Source organism: Aythya fuligula, chromosome 16 (genome assembly GCF_009819795.1).
Source record: "Aythya fuligula isolate bAytFul2 chromosome 16, bAytFul2.pri, whole genome shotgun sequence".
NCBI classification, from domain to species: domain Eukaryota; kingdom Metazoa; phylum Chordata; class Aves; order Anseriformes; family Anatidae; genus Aythya; species Aythya fuligula.
Window position 1 is genome coordinate 16,083,420 of NC_045574.1, and position 11,876 is coordinate 16,095,295.

Sequence of the window (11,876 nt, forward strand, 5' to 3'; positions counted from 1 at the left end):
TCAGTGCTGGTGTGAGAACGGGGCTCTGTGCCCCTCCACTGCCCCTGCACCCTCAGTCAGGGCCCTCCCTTTCCCCCTCCCCCCAAAAATAAACAAACAAAAAAACCCTCCCAGGTGCCCCACAGCAGTGCTGTACCATCAGCACCTGGCTGACAGTAAACATTTTTTTAAGAAAGGGATCTGCAGTAAGTTTCAAGCCACACTTGAGATACTAAGGATAGTGACATGAGAGCTGGGGCCAAGCGTAAACTGCATTCAACAAGCAACTAGGAAGAGGGAGCTCAATGAGGAGAGGGGGATAGGTATGCAGCATCCATCTCCCTCTACCAACACCCTGAGGTTCCTGAGATTCCACCAGAGCTCTGCAACACCAGCCACAGCCAGAATTGCTCATGAAGTATGTGCACTTTCACTGCTTTTGCAGAGAATCTCCTGTCATCTCTTACTCTAAATAGTAGAGGAAAAAGAGGAGGGACTATCCTGGACCACGTGCACGAGGCAGTAGGTAGGCATCTGCTCCCTAGAGAAGGGCCACTAGGCAGCTGCCTGGACCATGCTCTGCACAGCCCCCTGCATGACTCTAAACAGTCCTAGCAGTTCAGAGCAGGGAAAACTAGCAAATAGCCCTTCCTTGCACTTGTCATTCCCCTGTTGTGACCACAGCTACAGGGCAAATTCTCAAAGCATCCAACAAGCTGCACCTGTTCTGCATTTCCCTGTCTGGGCAAACACTGAGAAGCACAGGGCATTTGACCTGAGGAAGTGCCTGATGCCATTCAGCACTGCCTATTAACGGCTCACACGTAGCGTGTCATGCAAAGCGCAGATATATTCACACACAAGGGCTCACACTCATACTTCACATGCACAGCTAAGAGCACTCATGTACACAGTCACTCCTTTTTGTCCATATTTGTGCCTTGTTTGTGTGGACACGTGCCAGTTCTCCCTCAACACACGCATGCTGTATTCTGCGCACACATGCGCATATCTCACACGTGCAAGCCCTGTGTGCTTCAAGCTTCAAGGAGCACAGAGTCTCCAGTGTATTTCTTTGTTAGGAATCATGGCGCAGAAGTACTAACATTCCTTCCCACCCCTCTCTCCTGATGGGCAGTTTCTTATTAAGACATCTTCATACCAACCACATAAGGTTGTTGGCAATGGCAAAGCTCCCACTTGCAGTCAGGCCTCCCCACGCAGGAGCAGTTCTTGCCACTGCTCCAGAAGGGCCAGTTACATTTCCCAATATAGAGGCAAAAATCCCTATAATAAAACATGACAAAATATTTAACATGGCAGACTACATATAGGGGAGTAGGATGATCTGTATACAGATGGACTGGCTTGTTCCGTCCCACTGTCAGGGTAAAGTCTGTCAGGGTAAAGCAACTGCACCTTTCATGTATCAAACACAGATGCAAAAGTCCCCACTCTAGAGCTGCCCCACCTGCATCAGACTTCAGAGCAGGAGATTCACAATGACAATAACAGGACACATACAAAACTGTTTTATCGTTCTTGCATGGATATATAGAAGATACATAAAACAAGATACAGAGCATCACTGCCACAAACAGTATCTCTCCAATTTCTCACATCTGGGAAATTTATAGCTATTTTAGAGTGAGTTCCCCAGATAGTGAGAGATGTCAATAAACTGAATAGCACAAGTTGTGCCAGAGCAAGAGCTTCAAGCCAGCATCTAGGGCATACAATAAGTTTGGAAAGAACCCCTCTCTCTACTCTACTCTACTACATAAGCAGAGCCTTCGGGAGAAGCAGTCACCAGCTGTAGACATCTGCTGCCTGCCATGAGGCCCTCTCCTTGCCATCCAGGCTGCTCCATAAAGCCCTGTCAGAAGCCCTACAGGGCAGCAATGCCACCCACTACCAGACAGAACAGTTCTGCAATCACTGAAGACCTCCTGAGCCTGTGGCAAACCTGAAGGAAAGCCAGTACAACAGTGAAATGCAGGCATGATAAGTAACATTAGCCTGCAAACAGCACCAACGCTGGCTCAGCGAGGGAGGTAGGAGCAACCCCTGTTCCTCTCACCACGCCATTCCCCACCCAAGCTGCACAGCCCCCTCCATGACCTGACTACCCAAGCCATATGAAGACTAGGCCTGTATGCATACAGGGATGGCACTGCACAGCCACCGTGCATTTTCTTTCAGCCTCACCAGAGTTACAACACATAAATGGAAGCGACTAAATCCAAAACACTGTCAATAAACCAGTAAAAGCAGCAATTTGAATGCACACACTAAAGCGAAGCAGAGAAGCGTACGCAAGGGCAAAAGGCGCCGCAGTAGGCGAGCACAGCTCCAGCGGGGCCACTCCCCAGTTGGCAGAGGAGCTGGCCCACAGTTCCCAAGGCAACTTGCTCAGCCCTGTTGCATCTCAGCACTCTGCTGAGCCGCGACTGCCATGGAGAGGAGAGTCCCGCTGAGCGCGCATGGGCTGGGCTGCCGTTGCTGTGGGAACCACAACCTTGTGTTTTGAGTCCCAGCCATTATGCCGCTTGTTACATTTAACAGATTTCTCATCTTACTGCTATGCCTGAGCTAATGTGGTTTGCTAGGGGCTGTCTCACATTGCCAAAGTTCAGCTACATTCAGCTGAACTGTTTGCAGGCTCTTTCTATGGATGCATCCCAGTCTCTCTCAATGCACCTCCTAGGCGCTTGGGTCCCGTATTCTACCCAGCCCAGTGCACGCTCCAGATCTTGATACCCAGAGCAACCTAGAAACAGACACAGAGACACATCTTTGGCTAGGCTCAATGTCACAAACTAGATTCTTCTCCACCCATAAATTCTCAGCCTATTTCTCTTCTGTCAAAGCTTCAGGCCACAGCTAGGGTCAGCACTGAGCCACTTTTCAGCATGCACACCTTTCCTTCTGACTGTCACTTCACAGAGCTCTTCCAGAAGCAACATACCCCAGATCTCCAAGCCCTGCTCGTGTATTTGCTGCAGCAGGATTCAAGGTACCCCCACAGCACCACAGAAAGTTCTGAGCACAAGGACCAAGACTAGCACAGCATTTATTTCCTCACACTATTCAAGAACATTCACCAACAGCTGGAGGTGCCACTTCTCGCTGCCACACGTGAGCAGCAGAGCCATAAATAACTAAGTGGGAGCTGCTGCAGCCAGACTCAGCCCCCAGCACAGCATCCTGAGCAGACAGCAGCCCACAGCTGCAGGTGCATGGCACGCGTGCACCCGCAAGGCCACATGCCTGGGCTCGTGCTGTGACAGGCAGCCTTTCATGAACGCAGCAAAGAACTAGGCTCTCACACCACCCTGAGATGCCCTCCCTCCTGCTGCTGCTGCTCTGTCATCCCCGCTTCCCAATTATCAGCACAGCTCCCCCTCTCCTCCCCGCAAGAGCTTGTGCAGTTTGTCGGTGTGTATTTGGCACAGTCGTACTGTACATCATGTTGACAGTAGAAATTACATCCTGAGCTTATGTTTTACACTCTGCACTGTCAGAACTCACCGCAGCCCAGTGATCAGGACAAATTGAATAGCATCCCGTCCGTGTCAATATTTATTTCATTTTACAAATGCAGCCTGGTGCAGGGGAAAGAAGGCAGGGGAAGGGGAAGACAGTGGCAGGCAATAGCAGATGAAAGCAGCACTGTCTGATGCATCACAGCCCTGCAGTGTGCTATAACATTGCTCAACATGGCTGCAGTCCCAGAGCTGGGGGAGTTGTGCCACACTAGCCCAGAGCATGCCAATCTGGCCAGGAGCCAGGTAAGTGCCCTGGGAGCTCACAGCATTCCCCATGCCTGCAGCCATGTTGAAAGGTCTGACAGACCAGCATCGTTCCTGAGACAAACCCTTACAATCATCATAAAACACAGAGCCCAACATCAGCTCTGAAGGATGCAGCAAGGCATGAGAGCTTTGCATGCCTGGAGGCACTCAGCTTCTCAACGCCCCGTGGCAGAGCATCACCTGCCTGTGCCAGTGCCAGGCCAGCTTCGGTGGACATGAGGAAGCAATGGCTGCAGCAGGAAGGTGGCTGGTCAGAAACAACAGCTCAGCCCCAGTCCCCTGGAGCACAGACATGGCCTTCAAGGCTCGGTTAGCCATGGGCTGGACTCATTCAAACAGGGCATCAGTGACCCAGATCCAGCCAGCCCACAAACACTGAAGGGGCAGACCAGAGCACTGCAGGGACAGCCTGCAGGACGGCTGGCTGCTGCTTCTAGCACAGGAACGTGGACACCCAACCTCAATGCTGGAGACTGGGAGCCTATGGACTCTTACGCTGCCAACTTCTCCTCACGCTCTGCTCCCCACTGGCTTCCAAAGGGCAGAGCAGGCAATGACAAAGGCATTGGGGAAGAGCTGCAGCATTCCTGTATCCCAATCTTGTTGGTCTGGAACTAGTACCTCAGCAGTCATGAGGAAGCCACATTGGTCTAGCACTGCTCCATCAGCTTTGGCACCGAGTATAGCTGCCACACAGGGAAAGTGGACAGAAGGGCATGAGAAGACACAAGGAGGAGGCTGGAGATAGACATAGAGCACAAACACAGCCTTGTCAGCAGTTCACAGCGATGCTTCCAGCAGGCAGGACTACAGCACCTTTGCAGACAACCCAGGACAGGAGTCAAAGAGACAAAAGTTCCTGCTAGGCTCCCCAGCAACCAGCCAGATGTGCATCAGCACTGGAGTGGCAAGAAGAGTACAGCTTCACACACTGGCAGCTTCTTTCCCAAGTACACAAGCCCAGCTGGAGACTCTCTCCAAAGAGGGGGGCAGACCTCCAGCACCAAGCAGACCTCTCCATTCTCTGCCCAGCACCTCCTGAATCAAACATGCCTTTACTCAGGAGCTTAGCAGGCCAGCCTGAAGGGCAGCTCTGCCATCTCCTACACACAGCAACGACGCCAGAGAGCAGGAAGCCCAGCACCACCCACGCTCACCAGCCATTTCAGCCACGAGGGAAGAGCTGAGGCCTCCTGCAAGCACAAGCACAACAGCTCTTGGGCCCACACTAGTGCCAGCTCAGAGTCAGCATCCCTGGCCACATGGAGCCCCACCTGGCTCACACCTTGAGCATGGGTGGCATGTCGGTCCAGTCTCAGACAATTCTCCAGGATACGGGACAGCAAAAAGCCTGCAATTACTGTACCAGCAAATTCTTTTCTCATACTGCCTGCAGTGCAGCACACAGCGTGTAACTGCGTCTCCTCCTGTTAAACAGGATTCAAATCCACTTAATGCTCCCTTTCCTGGGAAAAGGAACAGGCTGGCTAGTGCACACTTCCACTATCTGATGCATGGAGGCAATACAAGCACAGCAAGGCTGCTACAAAGCTTTAAGATGGTTCATAATCTCCAGGCCTAGGGCTAAGACATGAACTTGGGCTCTCTGGAGCTCACTTTCTCTACTGGATATTGTAAGACAAGATGAGGCATTTAAAAAAAAAAAAAAAAAAAAAAAACCAAAAAACTTTTATGAACTTCTCTTTAAAACCCAGAGAAGAAGGAGGAGGCAGTCTTGCCAGACATGTGATTCTGTCAACTCCAGAGCAGGCCACATGGACACACATCAAAAATATATACAAGTGTCTGACATCCCCCACACTGCCTCTGATAATAATGCACCTCAGTACCACACCCACTGTTGACCACTGCACCATGCCCAAGCACCCATCTATGTGCCCACAGCTCCTTCCTAGCATCCAAGAAGCATTTTAAGAGTACCCCTTTAGGCTGGACAACAGAATAGTCACAGCACACATCAGCTTCAGCCCTAGAGATTTAGAGATTTAAAGATTTTCAGCCCTATCAGCTCTGCAGATTTAATACAATATGGACCAACATCACCACCATTCCCTCTGCACCATTACAGCCACGATAAGTGTTTTTGGCTGGAATACATTATTTTGCATCACAAATTCCATAAGTGACATCAACAGTAGGGACAGAAAAGGCGCAGAACGTCCACTCACATCAAGAGTGGTTATGATCATAGCCACTGCACTGGAAGTTCCCCTTCCATAGCAGATCCCATCAGTGACACAGCACTTAAGGTTCAATACTTTGGTGAAACAAAGCTGGAAATCATGTCTGAATAACGTGGTACCAGGGAGAGCAACTGTAGGCTAAACAGGTTGCCACCACTGCAAGCTCTGGAACCCCCCCATAGCATCCCCTCTGCTGAAATTCATGCACAAGGAACACTCTAATTCAGTGCCCTTTCCATAATCTCAACACATTTACCAACCAAGTAATACAGAAATGGCTGGAGATATTGATCTGGATGGCACTAAGTAAAAATGCTGAAGATAAGTGGCCAAGAGATTCAAAACTGTAACTGTAGAGGCTTTTGAAAGAGGATATTTAAATTACTTTTATTTCTGCTTACACAGCAAAAGCCCTTTGTAACCACAGTTACCAGATAAACTTATCCCATGTGCAGGTCCGGACTGTGCAAAGCAATGTTTGATAGCAAGCTGCCTTTCAGCAAGTCTTCTGTCCTGATCCAGAGCACGTGAAATGGGCAGATAATGATATAATGTCACCCTAGCCACAGCTTTGACAACAAGGAAGAAAGTCCATTATACTTAGTGAAAACTTAGCCATGCTTGTTCTTGAAGTAAATCTCTTCGCTTCCTCCTTCTGTTTCCTTGGAATTATTCTCCTAGGGGACTTCTTCCTCTGCTTTTCTTCTCAGGTGAACTTGCTCACAGTTCAGGTAAAGCTCTTTTTCCAGAGGAATTTCTACTTACACAATGCTCAGGACTGTATGACTAAACATCCATTTTCTCCCTTCTTTTTAAGTTGCTTTAATTATTGTCCCCTTTGATGCTGCCTTTTGAAATTCCAATAAAATAGTGCAGCAACTGTCAAAGCAGGACCTATTCATGACCTTTTGACTTCTCATGCTCAGTCACTTTCTGCTATCAGACACACTGGGAGGAACAGTATTTGTTAAATGCTTGCTCTCATGCAAGCAGTCTTTGGAAAAAAAAAAAAAAAAAGTATTTTCAAAGTTCAGGAGATTTTTTCCTCTACATCTTCTTTGGTCCAAGTTTCAAAGAAATTTTAATTGCAAAGAAAATCTCAAAGTCTGCCTTAGGGAAGAGGGTTTTATAGCCATAACGGTCTCGCTCTGCAGCAATTCTTTTCCAAAACGGAATTTTCATGCCTTGTCTACGTGAATACAATGCTTTTAATTTGCCTTTAAAAACAAACTCAGAGGAGGAGAAAGCAAAGACAACTTCCTGTTGCCCTGACTACATATACAATTTGCTCTGCCCAGGCCTGAGAGAAACCACCTCTAAGCCAAGAATGCAAAGAAGGCATGGAGCAGCTTTGTGCCCAACGCGCCCGCAGCCCAGCTGCCACACTGGGCAGAGCAAGCTGCACCCACCAGTTCCCAAGGGCAAGGAGCCAGCTCTGACTAACCAGGCAGAGCGGTCAGTCTGCAAAATAAATTGCTGTCCCAGCTGAGCATGCAAAAGCTCTGCCTCTGGCTGCCAAGGAGAAACCATAGTACCAGAGAGTATTGCTGTCCACATCCAGAGCCTAGAAACTGCCTGGCCCCAGGAACGGCAGCCACTGCCCCCAAAGCCCTAGAGCACAGCAGGTGCTCCCTGTGCCGGGTTCAGCACGGGTGCTGCAAGCGCTTGCACTGCCCATTTGTTACACACAGCTCTGCTAACCCCCACCAGTCCCCCCACTCCCTGGACCTTCCCACCGCTCCCCTCGGGATCCTGCTTGCTGCAGTCACACACACAACACCTAGCACAGGTTCCGAAGAGAGCAGTCAGGGGCGTTTCCCTCCCACTTCCCAGAGAGGAGTTCTCCCCCATCTCACAAATCCCCAGCCAGCTCCAGCAGCCTCTAACACCAGAGCAACAACTCAGCCCCACCTGCCTCCACATCCCTCTGTCAGTTCAATGCAGTCCTAAAGCCTGAGCATACAGCAGCTCAGGGAGCACCCATCAGCACAGCTGGCTGTCGTTAGTATAACACACATGCATTGGCATAGAGCAAAACACATGCAGCGCACACTGCTGCTGCTGCCACCCTGCCAAGCACCGTGCATCTCTGATCCAATGGGAGAGAGTAGGCTGATCCCAAAGGATGATTCAGGGAATCACAGGCCAGGCACTCTTTCCTGTGAACCTGACAAACTGCCTGAAGTACTAACAAAAAAGCAAAACAAAGCACTTGAGCTCTCAGCTATGACAAGGCACAACTACTCTTTGCATAGCAAAGCTGTGTGGCTAGGACCCACTGATTTGCTGCAGAAAGGAAAGGAAACACAAGATACCTGTTCAGGTTCTCAGAGGCTGGTGGAGCAGAATCACTAGCAGAGGCTGCAGAAGAATCAGTTCTCAAGGGCTGAGTGCAGACAAAACCAAGAGGGTAAACACAAAAACAAACAACCACTAAAAAAAAAAAAAAAAAAAAGACATGTCCCATTGCCACAAGCCCAAATCTGACAAAGATTGAAAGTGAAAAACAAGCAATGAGTTCAATCATGATCTGCCAGAAAATGCCAAGGGGGCCCATATAGGAAGCAAAATCCATAAAAGACAGGAGATTATATACTAGCCAAGGCTATTGCAAGAAACTTGTGAAGGACAGCAATGAGCCAGGGGACTGGCCAAACAGCAACTGACAGCAAGTGCCAAATTGGCATTGGCATTATCACCCAAGTGTAGCTGAAAGAAAGAGAGTACAAGGAGACACCATCCCTAGCTGTGCAAGACAAGGTGACATTGCTGATCCTGTAATGCCTGCCTGTAGCACTGGACATCAACTCAGCCACCACACTTCCTGCACATCCCTTCCCTAGGCATGCCACCAAAGGCAGAAAGGGCATCAGAAATCCTTTGCCTCCACAGACCAAGGAGGAGTGGCGCAAGCTACAGGGAAAACATCTGCAGCCGCTGGCAGCATCTCTGTGACAGCTGCTGGAGTGGACTACGTTCCACCACGGGCAGAAAGCTTCAGAGGTCAGCACAGGTCTTTGACTTTAGGATTTGGATCTTAGCCACATCTGAAATTTATCCCCAACAAATGACCTGTACAGAGTCAGAGCTTGCATTCCCATCTTTTATGACCCACTGCACTTCATGAGGAGCCAGCAGTGCTCCTATACAGCACGGCAAAGAACAGACACAAACCTCTATTGCCACCACCAGAACTGATCTCCCAAGCACAGTCCAAAGGCATGTAGAAACCACCTTCACTTCCCTCACCTCAGGCGAGAGTGCTTTCTGTCAGCATCACTACACCCCACTTACTGCCACTTCTTCAGCACCTGTAAGCCAGCAGAAGTGATGAGAAAGTAACAGCGCAAGCACTGGACTGCCTGAAGCAGGGTGAGTGGAATCAAGGCTGACAGCCCAGACAAGTGGGCATCTGGATAGGAGTTAAAGGACAGATTAAAATAAAAGACACAGAATGGAATTCTTAGACTTTGAAAAATGTGGAAGGAATTGGGTTCTTTTAATCAAATGTTTGGCAGAAGTATGAATTATTTATCACTCGATACTGTGTGCTTAAATGGAAAATTGAAGATGTTCACAGCTTTCTTGTCTGCAACTTTCTACCTCCCCTGCAAGTCTCCCCAAATTCCTATGGAGAATAACAAGTGGGTATTATTGAGCCAGAAGGGTTCAAAGCAACTTCCTTCAATTTACTGCTTGGGGTCCGAGGTCAGGCTCAGACTCAATACTCTGGTTAAATAAATACTATGGCAGGTACCCATCACTCTTGGGAACGTCTTGCTGCTCAGCATTCTTCTTCCCTATATATTTTAATGCTTTTGGTAATTTTCTCCCTGAAAAACTCTGTCTTTATGATAGATGTGATCTCTCTTTCTAGTGTGTATGAGACAAGGGAAGTCTCTTCCTTCAGCAGCATGTTGCCCTTTCTAAGATAAGACCACGGCCATCATAGCATCCACATTGAAGTCAGGAAGTCACAGGGAGAGAACAAGGGCAATGAAAAGCAGAACAAGGCTTGGGGGATTTTGCACCACAGGTCTCACACCTGCACCTTTAACAGTGCTTTCTGCCAGTAAAACAGGACAATTAAGTCATACACAGCCTAAATCAGAAGCAGACACTGACGTTCTGCTGCTGGTACCTCCGGCCAAAAGCAGCCTGTGAAGATGCAAGGGACTTCCTCAGCACCTCAGGACACCTTCTGCAGCAGTAAACAGCTGTCAGGAAGGTGGAAGAATGAGAGTAATTAGTCTCTTCAACGCCAATTTCAGCCTGATCTTTCACACTTAAGAAAACTGTTCTAATGCTTCTCTTATTTTCAGATTAGCTCATTAAATAAGAATTAGAAACAAGATAGTAGAACAGATAAGAAAATTGTTTCTGCAACAATAACTTGCCAAAATCCACTGCTCTGCATCTGCACTCCTCAGCGTCCTGATCTACCAGACCTGCCCCTGGAACTTCCACGCTCGGCTGGGCTGACAGCACCACACCACCATGGGTCACTCCAAACCGCGCTGCCATTGCCATCAAACCACCACCACCTGAGCAGTGCTGTCTTGCCTAAACAAAGTCTTTGCTTATATGTTGAAGAGGCAGCTCTAGGCCTAAACTTTTTTTGCTCTCCAGAAATTAATGAGAAACCACAATGGAGAAAGAGAAGGAATCTTAGTACCACAGAAGTTCAGGAACCTGAAGCTGAGCATTGTTCAGTGTTATACCCCAAACAGGAAGCAAATATGCTTTGTTAAGACACAGCATTGCTCAGAAAAATCCACCGCAGTTAGCAGATAACCCTGGTAGCTGAGTCTAATACATGAGAAGCACATATTAGCTATCAGGACTGGAAAAGTAAATCTGAGAGTTGGCTTCTCCAAGGAGGAGGAGGAGTTCCAGTGGGAATTGAGCCACCACAGTTGCCCACCACAGACCAGCTGGAGCCCTCTGAGATCCCTAAGGTTGCACTTCAAGCAGAATCAGGCCAGTAACAAGGTGTTCCCAACAAGGGCCATGAGAGCCTCACAGACTCCAAAGGGGCTCTGAGTTGCCACCCAGGACTCATTCAAAGCAAAGCCCACCTCACCCTCAAAAACACAGCTAGAAGAAATTTGACCCTCTTGTTGGAGACCTACAAGCTGGAGCAAATGGGCCAGGTCTCTAAGTAGGCAATCCTCACAACACACTGCTCACCGGTAAATAAAGGCTTTCTCCAATCTGTGACAGACTAAAACGTTACTACCTCCGTGTAAGCAACATACAGACAACAGCAATAGGCTAAATTTTGCATTCAATCATTAATGATAGATGTATTATTTATTTGGAATCATTGCTTCATTCTCTTAATTACAATACCACTACCAGCTTCTGAGGATGTGCACCACTTGGAGTAAGACCCTTTCCAGAGTAACATCAGCTGCAGGGTAAGTGCTATTTCACTTCCCCAGGAAAAAGAGGCAAGGTTAGCCAAAGGCTGTTCACTGCCATGCAGATACCACAAGGTCACGTACACTCTGGATGGATGACATTTGGCACTCCTGCATGCTGCCAAATGTTCAGAGGGAGCTAGTAAAACCACCTATTGGCCCCCAAAAGCTCACTTGCCAGATTTAGAAAAGACTGACCCAGCTCCCTCTTGTATTCCACTCCCCACCCCAGCCCTGCTTGCACCCATAACTCCACTTCTCTGCTGCAAGAAGATGGAAACATCAGAAGGTTATGCCAAATCCATTGGCCAGGTCAACACTTGCCCAGCACTCACGCAGCCCTAGCATCCCAGAGAAGAGAGAGTGCGTGGGAACCGGCCTGCTGTGGGGCAGTGGCCCCTTCTGCCCAACACTGCCACAGCCCTGGACTTTTCCTCTCCACCCTTCCAGGCACA